Source organism: Loxodonta africana, chromosome 9 (genome assembly GCF_030014295.1).
Source record: "Loxodonta africana isolate mLoxAfr1 chromosome 9, mLoxAfr1.hap2, whole genome shotgun sequence".
Classification (NCBI taxonomy): domain Eukaryota; kingdom Metazoa; phylum Chordata; class Mammalia; order Proboscidea; family Elephantidae; genus Loxodonta; species Loxodonta africana.
The window spans coordinates 3660585-3684527 of NC_087350.1; the positions used below are offsets into that span (position 1 = coordinate 3660585).

The 23943-nt window shown below is 41.8% G+C and overlaps 1 protein-coding gene and 1 long non-coding RNA gene across 2 annotated transcripts in view; both read right to left on the reverse strand.

Moving 5' to 3' along the window:
* Window positions 1–23943, reverse strand: part of SHC3 (SHC adaptor protein 3) — a 293940-nt gene that overhangs the window by 154019 nt on the left and 115978 nt on the right. The gene's annotated exons all lie outside the window — the stretch shown is intronic.
* Window positions 17309–22791, reverse strand: LOC135232410 (uncharacterized). Its single transcript, XR_010322912.1, has 3 exons — window positions 22589–22791; window positions 21326–21417; window positions 17309–17380 (listed from the first exon to the last, which is right to left on the reverse strand). It is a non-coding gene; the product is annotated as an uncharacterized LOC135232410 (long non-coding RNA).

Here is a 23943-nt window from a genome sequence, read left to right on the forward strand (position 1 = left end):
AAGAGGCATGCTGTACCTCATACATTATTTTTTGAAACCAAAAACAAAAGCAAGGAAACCAGCCAACAAGACTGAGATGTAATCTGCTGTGTCATTAGGAGCCATTGTAGCTTTTGAAGTTGGAAAAAAATAGGATAAAAGCAATTTCACAATAGGAATATGGTGATGATTTCACAGAGTGGGTGGGGGGAAGAGGTACTGGGCAAATTCTTAGGGGGTCTAACATAAGGGTCAGCCCATATGGTGAAGAGTGGAGGCCAGGGAGGGCCTGAGGTGGAATGGAAAGGAAAGCACAAACCCAAGAGCCATTTCCAAGAAGCATCCACACAATTTGAAGCCCAGGGCTCTAAGTCTGCTGATTGGGTAATGTCACTGCCCAAAGTAGGAAGATTTAGAAAGCAATAATAACCACAACTTGTGTTCACTGAGTGTTTACTTAGTGCCTGGCCCTGTACTACAACCTTCTCATGCATTCATCTTTTAATATGGTAGGGTCTATTATGACCCCAACTTTATGGATGAGAACTGAAGACAAGAGAGGTCAAGAAGCCTGTCTGATGTCACATGGCTGGGAGGTAAGGGTCGGAACTAGGTCCCAAGCAGTCTGGCTGCAGAGTGCGCATCTTAAGCCATAAATGGTGGCTTTGGAAGAAACATAACAAGTTCATTTGGGGGCACACTGCATCTGAGTTGTGAAGAAACACCACCCAAGAGGAGATCAAATGAGAGCTCATGTATGAAAGGACTTTGGGGTAATAAAGCAAAACACCCTACAAGAGCAAAAGATCATTTCCGTTAAAGCCAGACGCTGAGGGACGTGCCACAATTATCAGGGCATTTGTGGCAGCCTGATGTAGCACTCTTGCAAGTCTCCTACCACTAGGCTCAAGTCACTCGGCCACAGATGGACCTGTTAGAATCATATCACGTTTAATCTTTTCCTTTATTTTGGGCTTAATTAAACCTTCAGTCTTTCTTGTCAAATGTATCCTTATTTTGCAATGCATTTTTATGCCTATAGTGATAGGATTTCTGCCTGAGGCTATAAATAATTGAGTTAAGCCTCTTTCAAACCTAAATGATAATATGCTTCTCTCAGGGCAGCCTAGGCAGAGCCCTTCAGCACATCCTGTTCTCTGCAGCTATAAATAGGCTCTGTGGGCGTCTGGCCACATATTAGAAAACATCACCTCAGATGTAAACAAACCGCAGCTAAAAAATAATAAATAACCTATTTTTAAGCACATACATTTCAGAGGCTTACGTTCGATGGTATACGCTGCTACACATGGAGTTGTTGAATGAGGATGAAATAGTCAAATCCAGATGAAAACAATAATCTAAACAAACTCACAAAAATGTTACCCAACTAATAAGTAGGCATGATATGACTTGTGATTCCCCCAAAACTGGGACATCATCACTTGCTTGTGTCCCTAGGGTTCAAGAAGCCCGGAGAATGTGAGACAGGCCCCACCCAACCATCCCACCTCCACCCCTGTACTTGTACTTGACTCCCATGAGAATTGAAAATCTGAGAAGCTAGTGTTCAGTAAGACTAAGTGAATAGAATGGGGGAAGGAGAGTACCATAGTAATAACATGTATATACAACATAAGGTTAGATTAAATATATCAATGTGATTACTCACTATCATGCTTAAAAGGAAAATGCAGGGCACAAAATTTTCTATACAGCGTGGTTGCAAATGTGTGAAAAGTTAAGGAAAAAATTATTCTCCCCACTTTTGTACTTTATTTTCTAAAATTTCTCTAGCGAGTATCCCTGTATTCGTTTTCTAATGGAATAAAACTAATTCTTCAGGAGTATAGGCTAACATGTGGCAGCAGTTTTAACTAGGGCTTTGAACAGGTTCAGTCACGGTTGACAAAGCAAAACCAGAACAGACCCCAATTTTAAAAATTTGGGTGATTCGGAGCCATAATCTGAACGGGAAAAATTATAGGTGGAAGACCTGGAATGGGGGACTCAGAAGAGGTGTAGTGAGCCCTTTCAGGAGTCTGATGCGTGAAATTGGATTATTGCCAGGACTGAAGAGAACAACACACATTCAAAGTGGCATGGCTGGCCGCCATCTTTGAGCTGGGAACTGCTGTTCCAACTCTGCGCAGAATCCAAAGGGCAAGAGATTTGGTTGCTATGCAACGTGTATGCTGCCCTTGTTTTCTAAGAGGGAGACTACATTTCTAGCAGGGCTTCCACCAGTAATTTTTCCCAGTCCGGTTATGGTTCCGGGTCACCCCAGTTTTTAAAATTCGGGTCTGTTCCAGTGTCACCTCAACCATACTGAACAGGGAAGAAGCAGTTCAAAGCCCTGGTTAAAGTTAAAAAAAATTGGCAAAATCTGAAGACAATTTGGGTGGTCGCACGTTGGAGGAGGGAGCAGCTACTGGTATCTACTGGGTAGAAACCAGGGATGCTGCCAAACGCCCTACAGTGCACAGAACAGCCCCACAACAGAGAATTATTCAGCCCCAAATGTCAATGATGCCAAGGTTGAGAAACCCTGTGTAGAACCCTTGTTTTTCTTTCCCTCCCATGGGGCACCAGTGCTGGACTCTCACTGTGGAGACAAGTACCAGCAATAGTTGTGGTGTAATTTCCAGGAGCAGCTAGGAATACGCAATGTGGATATGGGCTATTTAGAAGGAGGGAAATGTGCCCCCGGGAAGATGGAAGTCTTAGTCTCTAAAATCTTCGAAGGTGCCCATCCCACACATCCATGCTCCCCCAAGGAACACCTGGTGTGCAGTTCACAGCAAGACCCAGTGCTTCCTTCCCATCATCTGGCTGTCTTGTATGTCCCAGGAAGGGGTGCAGAAAGAATGTAGGTGAGAACAGCCTGGGCTTCTGATCATACCTAAGCCCAAACATTAAAAAAAGGTGTTTTTAATTACTTCTTATAATATGGAAGGACACAGTTTCTTTTTTCCTCAATCGTTTCTTTTCTTTTCTCACCCTAGAAGAAGGGCGGGTCTATCAGGAAAACAGTGCCTTCAGGTTAGGAGATAAGCGGTGGTCAGAGGCAGCGGGGAACAAGGGAAATGTGACCAGCTGAAAACCATCTCCCTAGAGGAGGAGGCAGGATCAGACTTAGTCAAAATTTCCATCTCTCTTATTTGATATTTTAAGTGTTAAAGTAAGTTTAACTAAATCATAGGAAATTACAGATTGCCTAATTGAATTTAGTTTTCAGTGTTTAAAGGCTTTACTTCAAAGGAGTTATAAGCTGCTAACACTTAAATGATCCTAACAGATCTTCATTTTTCAGAGGTTATAAATAGCAAATAAAAATTTAAGAGAAAGGCCATTATACTCAGACAAATGAAGCTGTGTTTTCTAAAATAAGTGAGTTCCTTACAGTTAAGCAGATGCAAATGCACTAATTTTCATTTTAAAAAGACCCTGGAGACAGAAAGGAAAGAAAAATTATTAAATATAACTTTTTCCGCATGGAGTTTGTTGCATTAATCTCATCTTCTGAGCCGGTACTATTAGCCGTCTCATTTTTAGTTATTTTCCTGGACTTCTGAAAATGTAAGATCTAAAGGAGACTTGATTGAGCACCTACTATGTGCTACATGAGCCCCTATTATGTGCTAGATCACAAGCTCTCTGCAGAGCCCTTCAGGAAGTGCCTGGGGTCTTTGTGGGCCTTCAGGAACTATGAGACATAAGCTTATCAAGGGAATGCAAAACTCAAGTTTACAGGACAACTTGGCTCAATCTCCAATATATTTAGGCCCTCCAGACTTTGTTCTTTTTCAATAATAAGCAATAACTACAAGAACTTTTAAGGAGCCCTGGTGGTGCAGTGGTTAAGCACTTGGCTGCCAACCGAAACCCAACAGACACCCTGGGGGAAAAATACATGGCAGTCTGCTTCCGTAAAGACTACAGCCTTGGAAACCCTATGGGGAGGGTCGCTGTGAGTTGGAATCGGCTCAATTGCAATGGGTTTTTACAAGAGATTTTAATGATGTGAAAATGCTTTTATTTCTAAGCAGAGAGGTGGTGAATACAGCCTTTTACATACAGTCTGAGCACTATTATATCAAGAATACATAAGTAAAATACACCACCTTAGCCAAATCACCAGAGTTGGCATCATCGGTATTGGGACAAACTGACATCGCATACCTTCTAATACAATACACTGAGAAGAACACAGCAATTTCTATTGATTACTGCCAGAAATGCATAACCTGAAACAAATGGTGAGGAACCATCAGACAAGTTAAAAATGAGGAAAATTCTACAAAATAAGTGGCATGTAATCTGTACTCTTCATAAATGTCAATGGCAATAAAGAAACGTTGAGGAACTGTTTCAGATTAAAGGAGACTATAAGGAGACAGGTGTCAAGAAACTCTATGGGGCAGTTCGACTCTGTCCTAGAAGGCCGCTAGGAGTCGGAATTGAGTCGATGGCAACGGGTTTAGTTTAGGTTTTGGTAAGGAGACATGACAACTAAATGCAATGTGTGATCCTGGGCTGAATCCTGGACTTGGGGCAAAAAACAGCCATGAAGGACGGTATCAGGATAACTATTGAAATATGGATATGGACTGTGTATTTAGTAATAATGTTCTATCCACGTTAAAATTCCTGATTTTATAATAGTACTGTGGATATGTAAGAAAATGCCGTTACTCTCAGGAACTACACACTTAAGTATTTAGAGCTAAAAAGGCATGATATGACCAACTTATTTTCAAATGGTTCAGAAAAAAATTTAGAGACAGAAGATAAACAAATGAGGCAAAATTGGTGAATATAGGTAAATGGTATGCAGGAATCCTTTGTTCTACGCTTATAATTTCTCTGTTCATTTAAAATCATATAAAAGGTTATAAAAAATGCTGAGAAAAATTAAGGAAACACCACATTTAATCAAATCAAAGATGCCACGGACTTTAAAATGAATCATAATACATTGAGTCCACAGCTAAAGAAAAAACTACAGCTAATTAAACTATAGCACGATACTGTCTTACCACTTAAATTTTTTTCTTTTATACTTTTGAAAGAACTCTTTTCGATTTATTAGTGCATAGAATTTTATCACGTCTCTCTCTTCTACATATACAAAAAGAAATAGGCAAGCGAATCAAATAGCTTAAAGCATTCCTCAGACTTCTTCGCATTCTGAGTCCAAGATTTCATGTCTGTACTTTTCTGTGTATTATCATCCTCTGGGCCATCGAGAATGTAGGTGATACTGCGATTTTTAAAAGAATGTTCCATGACTATCTCCACTATTTTCTTCCAGGCCACTAATGGCCATTCTGCTATCGTCCATGCTTGGCCTTGCCAGAAGGGATCGGTGGAAGGATTTTGGTGACTATAAGGACACATGTTCCTGTAAGTGCTTGGAGACTAAACATTGAGGGTCAAGGTTGTCTAGTTGTGCAAACGTGACCAACAATCAAGTGTGCACATACCCAGCAAGGACAGCAGCCACACAACAGCCGCCAGCCTGGCAGAAAGAGATGTTAGGTGCCATTGATTACAAGATGAATCCAGGGAGATACCAAAATGAGAAAAGCATGCCTCTTCGCTTTGAAAGATGATATTTTAAAATATTAATGGTGTTGGGGTTGTGAGCAAGAGCCTATACCGCTTCTGTAAACTTCTAAATACACTCTGGTTTTCTATCAATAAGCATGTTAATTTGTTAATGTTATACTTACAGTCAGAAAAAAAAAGCACATCTTGATCCACAAAATATACTCACTCCATCTAAATTTCATGCCTGATTTTTTTCTGGGCACTCCTGTTTCCCAAGGCTCAAAATTTTTCACCATTAGTTTAGTCTAAGAAGCTTCTCTACTGTAAAATGCATTAATTGAACCAACAAATATTAACCAAAGGCCTGTGAGGGATAAAGATAAGCCAGACTCAGAGGAGTCCACAAAGGGTCTTAGAGCCTGGGAGGGACGAGAAGGTTTCACACTGAATCGGTTCTGAGATGTAGATTTTCATTTTTTTCACATCTTAACATTTCTGACCTCACTGTGTGCCAGACAGGAGCCATGATGTAAATGTCCACCACTCCTCTGACAGTGTGTCATACTGTGGTTGCTTGTGTGTTGCTGTGATACATAAATGTATTAAAACTCCCAGAATGGATATAATTAGCTTGAAAGAAAATTCTGGAGACTTTTCAAAGTCAGGTTCATTGAGGTATAATCGACATAGGGTAAAATTCATTCTCTTTAGTGTTTAGTTCTATATAAAAAGCACATGTAGTCATGTAACCCACTAAAAACCAAACCCACTGCTGTTGAGTCTATTCCAACTCATAGCGACCCTATAGGACAGAGTAGAACTGCCCAATAGAGTTTCCAAGGAGCACTTGGCGGATCTGAACTGCCAACCTCTTGGTTAGCAGCAAGCACTTAACCACCACACCACCAGAGTTTGCATGTACAAGATATCGAACATTTCCATTATCCCCAAATGTTCCCTTTTATGGCCAATCCCCTTTCCCCACTTCCACCCCCTGACAACCAGTAATCAGATTCCTGTCTCTATAGTTTTGCCTTTTCCTGAACGTTGTGGAAATGGAATCATATAGTCTGTAGTATTTTGTGTCTGGCTTTTTTCACTTAACATAATCCTTTTTGAGATTCTCCCATGCCTTTGCGTGTACTAGGATTTTGTTCCTTTCTATCACTAAATCATATTCCATTGCATTGGTGTACAACAATGGGTTTATCTATTCTCCAATCAAAAACAAACCCATTGCCACTGAGTTGACTCCAGCTCATAGGGTCCTGTAGGACAGAGTAGTACTGCCCCATAGGGTTTCCAAGGACCGGCTGGTGGATTTGAACTGCCCACCTTTTGGTTAGCAGCTGACCTATTAACCGCTGTGCCACCAGTAGATGAATATTTGCGCTGTTTCCAGTTTGAATCAATTATGAATAAAGTTGCTATAAGCATTCACATGCAGGATTTTGTGTGTCATACGAGTATGTTTTCAACTCTCTTGGAAAAACACCTAGAAGTAGGATTGCTGAGCGGTACGGTAGACGGACTATTTAACTTTATAAGGAATTGACAGGCTGTTTTCCAAGGTGACTGTGCTACTCTGCATTCCCAGCAGCAACATTTTAGGGTGGCAGCTGCGGCACACCGCTGCCGGCCGTGGGCACTGTCAGGGGGCGGCACACCGCTGCCGGTCCTCAGGGGGCGGCACACCGCTGCCGGTCCTCAGGGGGCGGCACACCGCTGCCGGTCCTCAGGGGGCGGCACACCGCTGCCGGTCCTCAGGGGGCGGCACACCGCTGCCGGCCGTGGGCACTGTCAGAGTGTTTGTTCTGTTGTGCTTCCTTTGCCATCCCAGCAGCGTTGTAGTGGTATCTCCACGTGGTTTTAAGTTGCACTTTCCTAATGTCTACTGATGTTGAGCAGCTCCTAATGGACTTACTTGCTATCCATAGCTCTTCTTCAGTGAAATGCCCTTAAAATCATTTTCCTATTTTTAAATCGGAAAGATTCATATTTTTTAAATCGGAAAAATTTTAAATTTTTAAATTTCTCTTCTTATTATTGAGCTGTAAAACTTCTTTCTATATTGTAGGTACAAGTCCTTTATCAGATATGTGTTTGTAAAACCCTGTCAGTGGTTTGTCTTTTCTTTCCTTTAGTAGTGTCTTTTGAAGAGAAAATGTTTAATTTGATGAAGCCAATTTGTCAACTGTTTCTTGTATGGTTTGTGCTTTTTGTGTCCTATCTAAGAAATCTTTGTCTGACCCAAGGTCACAAAGACTTTCTCGTATGTTTTAAGTCAGAAATTTTATAGTTTTAGGATTTACATTTAGGTCTATGATCCATTTCAAGATAATTTTTATATGTGGTGGAAGCTGTGGATGGAAGCGTCTTCTTTTGCATGTGGATGTCTAGTTGCCTCAGTAGCATGTTCTGAAAAGACTGTCATCCTTTCTCCATGAGTTGTCTTGGCACCCATTGTCAAAAATAAATTTACCATATACAGGGGGTATATTTCTGGATTCTCTATTATTTCCATTAATCTATATGTGTGTCCTTATGTTGGGAAACCCTGGTGGCGTAGTGGTTAAGTGCTACGACTGCTAACCAACAGGTCGGCAGTTCAAATCCGCTAGGCGCTCCGTGGAAACTCTGTGGGGCAGTCCTACTCTGTCCTACAGGGTCGCTATGAGTCAGAATCGACTCGACGGCAACGGTTTAGCGGGCATGCTGACACCTCACTATACTGACTGTATGGATAAGCGTATATTTTGTTCACTCTAACTTTATTTTTCTTTCAAGGTATTTTGACTGTTCTAGGTCTTTAATAATTCTACATACATTTTATAAGTAACTTGTCAGTTTCTAATAAAATGCCCACTGATTTTGATTAGAATGTGTTAAACCTGTATATCAATTTGGGAAGGCTGACATTTTACCAATACTGAGTCTTCTAACTCATGAACAAGTACTGCTCTCTATTTATTTATATCTCCTTTAATTTCTCTCATCAATTCTTAGAAGTTTTTAGCAAGTCTTGCACATATTTCGTAAAATTTACCCCTAAGTCATGCTTTTATGCTATATTTAAATTTAAAAGGACTATAAATGGTCCTTTTAAATTTTATTTTCAAGTTAATGTTTTCTAATACAATTGATACGTTTATATTGTGCAGCCTTGCTAAACACACTTATCAGTTATCACACCTTTTATGTAGATTCTTCAAGATTTTCTATGTAGATGATCATGTCATCTGCAAAGGTAGTTTTTTTTTCTTCCTTTCCTATTTGTATAGCTTTCTTTCATGCCTTATGACATTGACTAGGGTCTCCAGTGCAATATGGAATGAAAGTGAACATCCTTGCTTTGTTCCTGAGCTTAGAAGTAAAACATTCAGTTTTTGCCATTAACTACGATGCTCGCTGTGAATTTTTTGTGGATGTCCCTCTATCTGATTAAGGAAGTTTCCTTCTATTCCTCGTGTGCCAAGTGTTTTTGTTATGAATGTATGCTTGCTAAGGTAGAAAAAAGGGTCAGTGAAAAAGAGGAAGTGCCTCAACGAGATGGGTTGACACCGTGGCTGCAAGAATGAGCTCAAACATAACAACGGGTGTGAGAACGGTACAGGACTGGGCAGTGTTTCGTTCTCTTGTACATAGGGTTGCTATGAGTCAGAGCAGACTCGACGGCACCTAAAAGCAACAACAAATGTTGAATTACGTGAAAGCCTTTTCTGCGTCTATTGAGATTTATTTTTTCTTTTTTAGTCTACTAATGGGCGGGGGGAGGGTTACACTGCTTGATTTTTGAATGTTAAACCAATGTTGCAAGCCTTGAACAAATTCCTCTTGTATATGATGTATCATTACAGTGAAACCTGTGAAAGTCAGAACTCAATGGGACCGCATTGTTTTTCCAGGTCTAGCAGGTTTTCCACCTCTGACAGGGTGCGGCCCTAGCACTTTTGCATTGCTCCTTTGAGTTTCCCTTCTCTGACAGGTTTTCACCTTCCATAGATTTAGGCTTTCACAGGCTTTCCTGTATATTTTTTATATACTGCTGCATTCAATTTGCTAATGTATTGTTAATTCTTTTGTGACTATGTTCATGAAGTATACTGGTCTGTAGTTTTCTTATAAATATTTGGTAAAATCTAGTTCTGGAGTTTTCTCTTCAGAGGGTTTTTTTTTTTTACTATGAATTCAACTTCTTCAATAGATATCAGGTTATCTTTTTCTTCTTGGTTGAACTTTGGTATTTTTGTCTTTCAAAGAATTTGCCCATTTCAGCTACCAAATTTAGTGGCACAAAATTGTGCATAACATTTTCATATCATCCTGTCATTACCCACAGCCATGTCCCCACTTTCATTCCTGATATTGGTGATTTGGTAATTATTCTCCCTTTTTTCTTGATCACTCTGGCTAAGAGTTTATCAATTTTAGTGATCTTTTTGAAAATCAGTTTTGATTTCCAAGATTTTCTTTATTCTTTTTTATGATTTCAATTTCATTGATTTCCAATGCTCTTTAAATGGACTAAAGGACAACAAAGCATAGAAAAAACATGAATAGCAATGACTCTGAGTCAAGAAATGATTTAGTATATTCAGACTCTGAATTTGAAGTTTTTAAGAATTCTTTTTTTATATTGCTTATATTATACATAAGAGTTATAATGCTATATATAAATCTATGTCTGAAAAAACTTAAAACAGGTTAAATAGATGATAGACAGGTTCTAAGTGATAAGAAAACATTGTGTCATATTTTAATAGGCAGTGGTTTTTCTTTCTTTAGTGGTTATAAAGTAATGAAGTGTTTTATAACAGATGATATTTTAGAATAGATGAAATATGTTCTGTCTTTAAAAGTACAATATGATGTATAACAAGATGAAAACCTCTAGGTGAATTCAGGCAAAGTGGTCTTATAGCTCAGGGCAAAAGTAAACACGTCCACAGCTGACTGCTGAGGACACAGACGATGTGATGGGAGAACAGGACAGTATGTGGCTCAGTCTGGACTGAGCAAAGGGAGCATAATGGAGAGGTATAAGAAATAAATTTGGAGAAGTATGCTGGGGCTGGTCAAGTCAAACATTGAATGCTAAACTAAGAATTTTTTTTTCTTTTTTTCTGTAAGTAAAGGATATCTGCAGAGACAAGACTCAGAGGACTTGACAACTGACTACTTCCAAGAAGGCACATGTCTAGTTGTTGCTGTTGCCGGCTACTGTGGAGTCAGCCGCCAACTCGTGGAGAGCCCCCACACAACAGAGCAAAACCCGGCCTGGCCTTGCGTCACCCCGCAATCGGTGGCAGATCGGACCATTGGGGTCCACGACGTTTTCGTTGGCTGATTTTTTTGTAAGTAGATCACCAGACCTTTCTTCCTAGTCCATCCTAGTCTGGAAGCTCAGCTGAAACCTGCTTAACATCACAGCAACACGCAAGCCTCTGCCCACAGACAGGTGGTGGCTGCAGATGAGATGCGCTGGCTGGGAACAGAACAGGAGTCTCCCGTGTGGAAGGCGAGGATCCTACCACTGGGCCACCACTGTGCCTCTATATGTCCAGAGGGCAGCTATTAATCCAGTACTGGACTTCAAGAGAAAATTCAGAGGCAGAGATAGAGATTTGTGACTCATACCTGTGGAAGCATTATTTGAAGCAATGAGATTACCATTATGGAAAGGATATAATAAAAATATTAATATTACCTAGCATATCTTGAGCCCTTCAGTGTACAGTTACCATGTTAAGTACTCCTCAGGTATTAACTCATTCAATTCTCAACCCTATGAAGGAGGTGCCATTATAAGTCCCATTTTAAAGATGAGGGAACTGAGACACAGAGAACTTGAGTTACTCGCACAAGGTCACACAGCGGGAAAGTTGTATAGCTTGGCCACAAACCCAGAGAACCTAACTCTAAAACCTGCCAAGGGCAAACAAATACTTATGAAAGACATATTTTAGGGATAAATGAATTCAGAGAAAGAGCCAGAAAAGGAGCAGTCAGGGAGGTGCATTCAAACAGAAATGGGCTCCTGACACGAGGATTATAAATATACACCATACCAGATGGCCCTTAAGAAAAGCATGGGGACAAATGCATGTATTCATTTTATGGATTCTATTTAAGCCATTCTAAGCCACCAAGTTTTCTATGCTCTTAGATTTTAAAATTTCTGGATGAGTGGGATCACTTGAAAATAACGGACTAGTTCTCAGAGCCGCAGTTTCATAGACCACCACCTGTCCGTCAGTCTATCCCACTACGGAGGCTCATGTGTTGCTATGATGCTGGAAGCTGTCCCACCGGTACTTCAAACACCAACAGGGTCACCCAGGGTGGACAGGTTTTACCAGAGCTTACAGACTAGGAAGAAAGGCCTACCTATCTGCTTCTGAAAATCAGTCAAAATCTTATGGATCATAACAGAATATTGTCCAATACAGTGCTGGGAGATAAACCCTCCATAGTGGCTGCAACAATGGACTCGAGCACACCAACAATCGTGAGATAGCACAGGACCAGACAATGTTTTCCTCCTGTTACGTGAGCATTGCCACGAGTTGGAGCTGACTCCACAGCAACCACGAAGCTTCCCCAGGAGACAGCCAGCTTAGGGGGCTGCCAAATAAGTGGATGAATGAATGAAAAAATAAATCTTAAGCCTTTGCATGTGAGGCTCCATGGTTTTTGACCTGTTCTGCTAAAACTCATCAGCTTAGTGAACTAGAGCTCGCTCTTTGCCTTCCTCCTGCCTCTGCCTATCTTAAAACCCTTCCTCTGCATGTTGACAACATCTGAGCACCTTCTGGCCACTTGCCCTTCCTACCACACATCCTGCCAGATCACAGTTCAGCTGTGCAGCCAACTAGCTGTTTGAAACCAGGGCAGTCCCTGTGACTACTGCCTGCTACATACTCAGTGCCCAGAGGACCCTGCCACTCCTGCCAGGAATTGTCCCTGGGAAGATCTCCCACCCAGGGTCTCAGGGACACTTCTCAAGCTTGGAAGGCAAAAAATGCTCCCACTGATAGAAACAGCTCCATAGCTTGCACTTGAACTCCACAACCGTCTTGTGAGAAAATTACGATGATCAAGTTATCCTGACATAGATTGTTAATCGGCACTTGAAATAAATGAGGAAACAAGGAAGGAGGGCAATGTCTGTATTTCTCAGTTACAGAAAAAAAAGAAAACTAGAGTGGCTTATTCAGGGATTGAAGGTGAGAAAAGGAAAACAGATCAACCCCGGACCTCTCAGAAAGATGGCATCTCCTCCTTTCAATCTAGCTTACCCTGGCCCATCTCATCTCATCCCACTCCTCTCCCACCTCACTCCACCCCACCCACCCATGCCCCCCATTGCATCTCTCACCTATCCTTGCCATCCACAAGTCTCACCCCTTTATGTGCCTTCTCACCCCGCCTCCCCCATCCTATCCCATCCTAGTCTACTCCAAGCTGTTTGAGGTAGATAGGGACTCATCCTTTCTATAAACTATTTATACTAAAATTTTTGTTAAGAAGACTTTTATTTTATTACATTTCCTTCTAATATTTTATGAAATTCAGCTAAGAGCTGCTGAAGCACAGCCTGAAGGTCTCCCTGAGGATAGCTGCCACTTCCGGGTGAGTAACGCTGGGCAAGTGGGAGCCCCACACTCTCCTGCACGGGGGCCACTCTGCCCCCACAACTGGCCCTTCTCCTTTTGTGCGTTCACCACATTCATCCCTCCTGACCACAGGCATCTTGCTTACAGGGGTCACATCACGTTCAGTCCCTGCACCTGCTCAAACCAGCTGAGCACTAAGTGGTCAGGAAATGCTTTTGATGGCTTTGGAACCAATGGATAACTTCCATCTTCCAAAGGTCCACACCTGCCCAGGGTGCTTCCTCGGGCAATCAACATGGCTTTCTGAAAGACGCAACCTTTGACTCAAGGGGCACTGTCATGAGTAGAGACTCCATTTTCTGTCAAATTTCAACTTGGCCACTGTCTAGCTGTGTGATGGCAGACAATTTGTATAAAGCTCTGACTCTCAGTTTCCTCACCTAGAAGGGCCAACCTGCCCCATGGGGTTACTTCCTGAGGAAAGATGACACATGCCCACATCACTATCTGAAATCATTCTGTTGAACTATAAAAAATTGCTCACTTTTGATCATTTTCATCCACAAAAAATGGCAAGTTCATATGGTCCTTCTTAATAGCTTATATATGTTTGTGTACATATTTTCTCTCACTCCCCACAACAGAAGGTAAACTCTTACTCAGTGTTTTAGTCCCATTATCTGGGACAACGATTGATAGTATGTGCTCAATAAACATTGTTGAATGAGTGGATGACATGCTTAACACAGTGCCTGGAATATAGGAAATATTTGATTCAGTACTAGTGTTATTACTATTATTGTTGTTATATCAGCAATTAGCAAAGCAGGAACACAGACTGAAAACATTAGAAATACTGGCTTAAGTGAAAAGCAATGCCACATCGTCAAATATTGTGAAAATATTTAGTAATTTTAGTTTGTCTCGTCAATCCAATCTTTCTTTTCAGCTATAAAAAATAGCCTGGATTGAATTGGTTGATATTGATAATTAATGATATCAAATAATAACTGATATTCTTATATAGAGAAATTTATAAAGAATAAGCCAGCAGCAAAATTAAATTCATGACAGTGACCTTATCCAGACTTATGGAACACCTACTACTTGCCAGGTGTAATCTCAAGCACTTTGCAGGTGTCATCTCTAAGCCTCTCAACAAGCCCACGTCTCTAACACACATGGAGTTGCTATGAGTCAGGATCAATCTAATGGCAGCTGGTTTATCCTGAGCGGGCAGTGTTGGCTCAGTGGTAGAATTCTCGCCTTCCATGAAGGAGACCCAGGTTTGACTCCCAGCTGACGCACCTCACGTGCAGCCACCACCTGTCTGTCAGTAGAGGTATGCATGTTGCTATGATGGAGAGCAGGTTTCAGCAGAGCTTCCAGACTAAGACAGACTAGGAAGAAAGACCTGGCAATCTACTTATAAATATTAGCCAATGAAAACCCTATGGCTCACAATACAATATTGTCTGAGATACTGCTAGAAGATGAGCCTGCTAAGTTGGAAGGCACTCAAAATACACAGTGGCCACAACAATGGGCTCAAGCACACCAACAATTGCAAACATGACTGATAATTGGGTAACGTTTTGTTCTGTTGTCCATGGGGTCACCGTGAGTCAAAGCCAACTCAAAGGCAACTAACAACAACCTCCTGGCAACCTCCTCTCAGAGGGGAATGCAAGGTAAGTCCTGTGCCGTGCAGGTCAGATCAAGGAACATGTTATCTGGTATCGGCCCTGGTGGAGGGTCCATACCGCACGTTTCCACAAATAAAATCTCATTTAATCCTTACAAAAGTAAATAAACCTATTAACACGTATTAAGGTTGCAGAGATTGAACATCAAAACAGAGCAGAGTGAATCCTATAGAAAACCAGAAATGTAAGTGTCCATTAGGGGCTACTGCGTTGGCCCTAAGGCAGCCCAGGTCCACCCCCAGACCCCTCTCAGGTGGACGTGCACTACCCTTGTGCCCCTTCACGTGTCTGGTTCAGGCCCTCGGTCCTTGGTGCTTGTTATAATTGCTGCGCCGAGTTGCACAGGCAAGACCCCAGTGTGGGACAAGTTAAAGGGTATTCACGAGCAACTCTGGTCACATTCCATCGACCCTCACAGACTGGCTTTAGAACTCACCCCAGGCAGGGGCGATTGCCTCAGTCTTGTGCGTCCCCTAAGTTGGCCATATACCCAAGCCAGACCATTACTGCCGAGTTGACTTGCCCCTGGAGACCCCACGAGTATCAGAGTAGGACTGTGCGCCACAGGCCTGGAGACCCCACGGGTATCAGAGTAGGACTGTGCGCCACAGGGTTTTGAATGGCTGATATTTTGGAAGTAGATCACTAGGCCTTTCTTCTGAGACACCTCTGGGTGGACTTCAACCTAAAATCTCCCACTTTTCAGTTAGTCAAATGTTTGTCAACCATTTGCACCTGCCAGGGGAAATCTGGGCTTCAGTTCTCTCTCTGCTGGGTAGCCTTTCCCAGCTCGCCCATCTCAGCCTGGACCTTCTTCCTGCGTCTCCACTGAGATGTTCACATACCTGCACTTCAATGCTGTCCTGCTGCCTGGCGGCTCTGGGCCTCTCTCCTAAGCTGCAGGCCTCTGGGCCTTAGAACCCGCCCAGCCCATGGCTAGCATGGTGGGCACACAGATGAAGAGGACACAGACAGGGGGCACGGAATGATTCTAGACAGTGTTAAAACTCATGTAACAAAGAAGAAATGGGGCTGAAGGACTCAGCCTGTGTTAGTCCCAGAGCCAGGATGCCTATGCATGCCGGCAAGCTGGTGTTTTCAGAAAGAATTCTAAACTGCAAAAACACTATGTCCCTCCCTGCCAGGCCTCACCCCACCAGAGGCGCAGGGCTGCGAGAGGCTCAGCCCTGCAAAACATCTTCAGAACAAGTAAATTTAGAAAGAGCCAGGGTGGCTAAAATAAAAAGCTAGTGGTTCCTTCCACCTGTGGCTCTGTGATATCCAGATATGCCAAGGTGGGTGGGGAGGGGAAGGGTTATTCACGCCCTGTGCATTCCTTTCTAATCCCGAGATTCAGCGGACTTGGGGACAGTCTTACAGATTTGCTCCTTCTGCTAGCACGGTGATCAGAAATCAACATCAGAGATGCTTGTTTTGTAGTGACAGAAGGATTCTAGAATACATAATCAAGCAGTGTAATTGTAAAGTCCAGCTCTGTGGCACACCAAGGACGTCCATGAGCAAAAAAGTCAGCCGTTTTGTATACAGTTGTACAAGTACACGTCTTAACACTCACTTAGGCAGTGGCATTCTAGAGCCTTTGGGTGGCACAAAGGTTAATGCACTCAGCTGCTAACTGAGAGGCTGGAGGTGCAAGCCCACAATGAGGCACCTCAGAAGAAAGGCCTGGCAATCTACTGCTGAAAATCAACCACTGAAAATGCTATGGAGCACAGTTCTACTCTGACACACATGGGGTTGCCAGGAGTTGGAGTCAACTGGATGGCAACTGGTTGGGTTTTTTTTTTTTCTTTTTCAGAATTAATTCCTCTATATTTACAAAATAAGAAATGGACAGAACCACCCTATGCCCTTCATTCATATAAAGCAGGCACAGCATAGTCCTGTCCATGTAGGATGGCATGTAGAGCTCATTTCACCTGTTCTCAAAGAGGAAGTGATGACAACAAAAGCTGAGCAAAAGACACTTAGTAACTGGACCTTCAGCTCACTTCCTGGATCTCCCAAAGGCTCTCTGCAAGATAGGGAGCACACCCCTTACCTGGCTTTCTTCCTCTATGCTCTATGCTTCGTCTTCTCCATGCATCTTCGCATAGCCTGAGCCATACCCTGAGGACAGGAGAGCTTCTAGAAATAACACAAAAATATTATTAGTAAATGTGACCTTTCTTAAAAAGGCACAATATAAATTGTTTCCGTTGCCAAATGAACTTGTTATTAAATGTCCATGCAACACAGAGATGTTTAAGGCAGATGGTGGAGGGGTCACACTGGAAGTGGGGTGAATGGAGACGGTCCCCCCTTAAGCGTTCATGCACACAGGAATCGATGCAGCCAGAATCATCATGGAATGCACACGGATATGGACGTTCGGGACTCAATGGAGCTGAAGGAACACGTGAAAATTTTTACCTTGGACTTTTATTTTTTGGAGAGCATTTATAGAAAGTCGGAAGCCGGAAGTGACCTGAGAACTGAGCTTTACCAAGCATGGCCAGTCACGCTCTGAGAAGAGAGGGTGGACAGAGCTGTGAAGCTGCGCTGAGATCCTGTCCGGCCTGCCCTCTTTCAGGTTGAAGATGACCCTCTCCATGCACAGGGCCAGTGAAGAGACGCCCCAGCAAGCCAGGCTGCAATCCCCACGGATAGCACGAACACAAAGTCAAGATTCAGAAACCTAAGTGTCCAGGGACTCTGCTTTCTTCTTTATATATATGGTTTGGGCTGCTTGCTATTCTGTTCAAACACAAGGTCCTGTCACTGCCCGTCGCCGAGTACTTTTAGACCAACACTATGTGGTTCCACATCCACCTTCTAACGTAAGCCCTCACAGAAATCATCAAACAGAGGAGATTCATCACGCTGGCCAGCTGATTGCCTACCCGTGGGCTCATTTATACCTTGCCTCATTGCTCTAATAATCTGAGAAGACTGTTAACAGTTTACAGTACGCTAAAGTTCAACACTCATTTACTAATGTCCATAATAAAAGCCTCCCAAGAGCCAATCCAATTCACTGAATAAGAACCAAAAAGGGAACAATTCCCTATAGATTTGATTTGGGTTTTCAACTTAAAGGAACTCTGTACCTCTCCTTGGAGAATTCTCCGAAAACCCCAGTTCTGAAGCAGAATCCTCACACTGATGTGTGCAAAGTGAACAGCGAGGGAGCTGAGCCCTGTCTGGGGCAGTGCTGTCTGGTCGCATGTAAATCTGGGCCAAATAAGCTCCAAGACAGACTCTTCAAGGCTCACTGAAACTACAGCTATTAAAATAAGGAAAACAAAAAACTTAAAATAGATTCAGGTTTCCGCTGCCTACAATTTGAAAGAACAGGCTCATGTTGAGCCCTGGACAATATATTATAAATCTATTTGCCGCTCACCCTAGAATTACAGCGAAACAACACAGGCTAAGTCCACACATCCATGATGCCATGAGTGGAAGGGAAGCTTGAAGGTTATCTAATTAATCCCAGCAGTGCTGGAAGTCAGCTGGGATTATTTAGAACCAAAAATACAGGCCTGAAGTTCACATTAATTGTTGGAGAAGGACAACATTGATTGCCTTGGGCTTAACTGTGTATATATTTACAGTCTTCCATGTTATGATTTGGAAACCTTGGTAGCACAGTGGTTAAGAGCTATGGCTGCTAACCAAAAGGTCAGCAGTTCAAATCCACCAGGAGCTCCTTAGAAACCCTATAGGGCAGTTCTACTCTGTCCGGGTTTCTGTGAGTTGGAATCGACTCGACAGCTACAGTTTTTTTTTTTGTTGTTGTTATGTTATGATTTAAAGTGTCTTTCAGAGATAAATAAAATATAATAGGGTAAGTAAAATAAAAATAAGCAGGTGAGAAAATCAAAGTCAAGGGGAAAGCAGGTAAGGCCAGCCTGGGCCAGATGACCAGGGGCATATTGGGAATGCCAAGTGTTCACCAGGGCGTGGCCTGACAGAATGCATGGAGCAAAAGGATTCACAGCCTCCATGGTGCACAAACAGGCAGGGGACTCATAGCCACCCAGTGCTAAGACAGAGAACGTTCTCCCTGGAATCCTCACTGTACACCATGGCAAGGCCCACTCCTAGGGGAATTATGTTAACTGGTTGCCACTATCCCTCATCTCAAGATGAGTGCAGTAACAGCAAGGAGTTCTCTGGGAGCCACACAGAGAATCCAGACGCACCACTCTCTGAAGGCCAAGCCCACGCCCAGGATGGACCAGCCACAGGAATGGTGGCCCCCAAGTGTTTTCAGCCATAAAGACCTTGTGTGAGAGACCCTGGGTGGTACAAATGGTTAACACACTCAGCTGCTAACCAAAAGCTTAGAGGTTCACATCTTCCCAGAGGTACCCCCTGAAGAAAGACCTGGCAGTCTACTTCTAAAGAATTAGCCATCAAAAACCTATGAAAATGGGGAAGGAACAGTTTCTACAACAAATGGTGCTGGCAAAACTGGATTTCCACATATAGAAAAATGAAACAAGATCCATATCTCATGCCATATACAAAAACTAATTCAAAATGAATCAAGGACTTAAATGTTAAATTTTAAAACCATAAAGTTCTTCGAAGAAAATATAGGATCAAAGTTTTAAGGCCTAATTTTTTTCAGTGATAGATTATCAAACACAACAACTAATACATGAGCTACAGAAAACAAAATAGACAAATGGGACCTCATAAAGGTTAAATACTTATGTTCATCCAAAGACTTCATCAAAACAATAAAGAAACAACCTACAGTCTGAGAAAAAAATCTGTGGGAACAATATAACTGATTAAGGGTCTAATATCTAAAATACATAGAAAGCTTCTATAATTTAACAACAAAAAGAAAAATAACCCAATCAAACACTGGGCAAAAGACACTTCACCGAAGAGGATATTCAAATGGCCAACAAACACCTGAAAAGATGCTCAACATCATTAGCCATCAGAGAAATGTAGATCAAAACCACAATGAAATACCATTTCACTCCCACTAGGTTGACTAAGATTTCAAAAAAGGAAAATAACAAGTGCTGGAGGGGATGTAAAGAAATTGGAACCCTCATCCATTGCTGGTGGGAATGCAAAATGGTACAGCTGTTATGGAAAAGAGTCTGGCAGTTCCTCAAAATACTAGAGGTAGAGCTGCCATCTGACCCAGTAATTCCACTCCTAGGTATATACCTTAGGGACGTAATAGAAGTGACACAAACAGACATATGCATACTGTTATGGATTGAATTGTGTTCCGCCCCCAAAATGTGTGTCAACATAGCTAGTCCATGATTCCCAGTATTGCATGCTTGTCCACTATTTTGTCTTCTGATGTGATTTTCCCATGTGTTGTAAATTCTACCTCCATGATGTGAATGAGGTGGAATTAGTGGCAATTGTGTTAATGAGGCAGGACTCAATGTATGAGATTACGTTGTGTCCTTTGGGCCCGAGGTCCCTGCGCTGAGAAGCTCCTCAACCAGGGAAGATTCATGACAAAGACCTTCCCCAGAGCTGACAGAGAGAGAAAGCCTTCGCCTGGAACTGGCACCCTGAATTCTAACTTCTAGCCTCCTAGACTGTCATAGAATAAATTTCTCTTTGTTAAAGCCATCCATTTGTGTATACCTGTTATAGCAGCATTAGATAACTAAGACACATACCTATGCTCATTGCAGCACTATTCACAATAACAAAAAGATGGAAACAACCTAAGTGCCCAACAATGTATGAATGAACAAGCAAAATGTGGTGCATATGTACAATGGAATACTAATCAGCAATAAAGAAAAGTGAGTTCCTGAAATATCTTACAAAGGGGATGAACCTGCAGGTCATTGTGTTGAGTGAAATTAAGTCAATCACAAAAAGACAAATACTGTATGTTCTCACTTTTATGAAATTACATGAATAGGTAAATATACAGAAACTAATGTTCATTAGTGGCTACCAGGGATCGGAGAAGGGGAAAGAGAGAGAAGTACTCCTTAGGTAGTAGTCACTTTTTGTTTATAGAAACGGGAAGGGTAGCTCCAAATATGGGTGAAGTTTGCACTGCATGACCAGTGTAACTGATGTCAGTAAGCTGTACATAGGAAAAGGGATGAAATGGGCAAATGCTAGGTTGTGTATGGTCTTGCAGCAATAACAACAACTGGAAAAAGTGGTAGGAGACAGGCTACAGATGCTGATACTAAATAGTCATAACCAATCACCTCATGGAATTACTTCTCTTGGTTTGCGGGCTTAGGGTCATGGTCTTGTGGGACAATCCAGTCAACTGGCATCATATACTTTTTCAAGTTTATGTTCTACCTCCCAGTGTGGTAAGTAGTGTCTGGGGTCTTAAAAGCTTATGAGTGCCCAGCTAAGATACAACTATTGGTCTTTATTCATCGGGAACAAAAGACAAAGAAGGAAACCTAAGAATCAGAGAAAGAAATGGACTACAGGACTAATTACCTGCATGAACCACAGTGCCTTCTCCACCTTAAGGCCAGAAGAACTATATGGTGCCAGGATAACGTTCCGATCAGGAATACAACAGACGAATCCTGATAAAAATGGAAAAAATCTGGAACAGAACTTCAAATTCCTAAAGAATCCAGACTTACCAGACCTACTGAGGCTGGAGGAGTCCCAGGGACTATGATCTTGAGTTGTTCTTCAAATCTTGAATTGAGAGTCTCTCCCTGAATTCACGTTTAAACTAAGCAACAGTTTAACCCAAAGAGTAATGATTGTCACCCTTGGGTATGGTGTTTTTGTTTGTTTCTTTGTTTTAATAATATTTTATTGTGTTTTCAGTGAAAGTTTACACAGCAGATAAGGTTCCCATTCAACAATTTCTACACAAATTGTTCAGTGATATTGGTGGTTACATTCTTTGCAATGCGTGAACATTCCCCTTATTTCCATTCTGGTTGTTCCATTTCCAGTAATCTCGTTTCTTGGATCCCTTACCATCTCATCTTTGTTTTAAAGTAATTGTTGACTGTTTGGTCTCACACCAAAAAACCAAACACAAACCAAGTGCCATGGAGTCAATTCCAACTCATAGCGACCCTATAACTTATACAGATGATTTTTAAAGGAGCACAGTACTCATGGTGATATTCTTCATTTTGTGAACCAATCTATTTGTTATACAACTAAAAGGTGACCTTAGGGGATAGTTTCAGTTCAATCAGTCCAGTAAGTCTAGATTCTTTAAGAATTTAGGTTGTGTTCCACATTTTTCTCCCATTCTATCAGTACCCATCTTTTGTGGCCCTGATCAGAAAGATCAGTAGTGATAGCCAAGCACCATCTAGTTCTCCTAGTCTCGTGGTAGATGAGGCTGCGGTTCATTCAGACAGCCCTGTAGACTAGTTTCTGCTCTGATCTTTGCATTTCTGTCTTTCTTTTTTGCTCTGGGTGAATAAAGACTAATAGTTGTATCTTAGATGGCCACTTGTAAGCTTTTAAGACCCCAGACACTATTCATCAGACTAGGACATAGAACACAAACTTTATGAACTGTATTATGCCAAATGACCAATTTGTCCCATGAGGCTAGGTCCTAAGCCCTCAAACCCAAAAAAACAATCCCAGGAGGTGTTTGGCTATGTCACAGAAGTATCCATGACTGTGCTCCTTATGTTCTTTATTATATATATGAACATATATGCATGCACACACATACATGCATATACATACATCTATAATACACACATGTACACTCACATATAGTTGCATTTGCATGTTTTAAAAAAAATTATCTAGTTAAGACCAAAGACCACCACGTGTCTGTCAGTTTGTCATACTGTGGTGGTTTGTGTGCTACTGTGATACTGTAAGATTTGCCACCAGTACGTCAAATACCAGCAGGGTCACCCTTGGTGGACAGGTTTCAGCTGAGCTTCCAGGCTAAGATAGACTAGGAAGAAGAATCTGGCAGTCTCCTTCTAAAAAAAAAAAAAAAAAGCCAGTGAAAGCCTTATAAATAGCAGTGGAACATTGTCTGATATATTGCTGGAAGACAAGTCCCTCAGGTTGGAATGCGCTCAAAATATGACTGGGGAAGAAATGCCTCCTCAAACTGAAGTTGACCTTAATCATGTGAATGGAGTTAAGCCTTAAGGACCTTCATTTGCGGATGTGGCATGACTCAAAATGAGAAAAAACGGCTGCAAACATCTATTAATAATCGGAACGTGGAACCTATGAAGTATGAATCTAGGAAAATTGGAAATCATCAAAAATGAAATGGAGCACATAAACATCAATATCCTAGGCATTAGCCAGCTGAAATAGACTGGTAGTGGCCATTTTGAGTTGGACAATCATATGGTCTACTATGCCGGGAATGACAAATTGAAGAGGAACAGTGTTGCGTTCATCATCACAAAGAACATTTCAAGATCTATCCTGAAGCACAACGCTGTCAGCGATAGGATAATATCCATACACCTACAAGGAAGACCAGTTAATACGACTATTATTCAAAATTACAAACCAGCCACTAATGCCGAAGATGAAGAAATTGAAGGTTTTTACCAACTTCTGTGGTCTGAAATTAATCAAGCTGCAATCAAGATGCCTTGGTAATTACTGGTGATTGAAATGCAAAAGTTGGAAACAAAGAAGAAGGATTGGTAGTTAGAAAATATGTCCTCGTTGAAAGAAATGACATCGGAGATCACATGATAAAATTTTGCAAGACCAATGACTTCTTCATTGCAATTACCTTTTTCCTACAACATAAACGACGACTATACATGTAGGTCTTGCCAGATAGAATTCATAGGAATCAAATTGACTACATCTGTGGAAAAAGACAATGGAAAAGCTCAATATCATCAGTCAGAACAAGGCCAGAGGCCGACGGTAGAACAGATCATCAGTTGGTCATATGCAAGTTCAAGCTGAAGCTGAACTTTGAAAATTAGAACAAGTTCATAAGAGCCAGAGGATGACCTCAAGAATATCACACCTGAATTTAGAGACCATCTCAAGAATAGATTTGACACATTGAACACTAACGACCAAAGACCACGTGAATTGTGGAATGACATCAAGGACATTACACATGAAGAAAG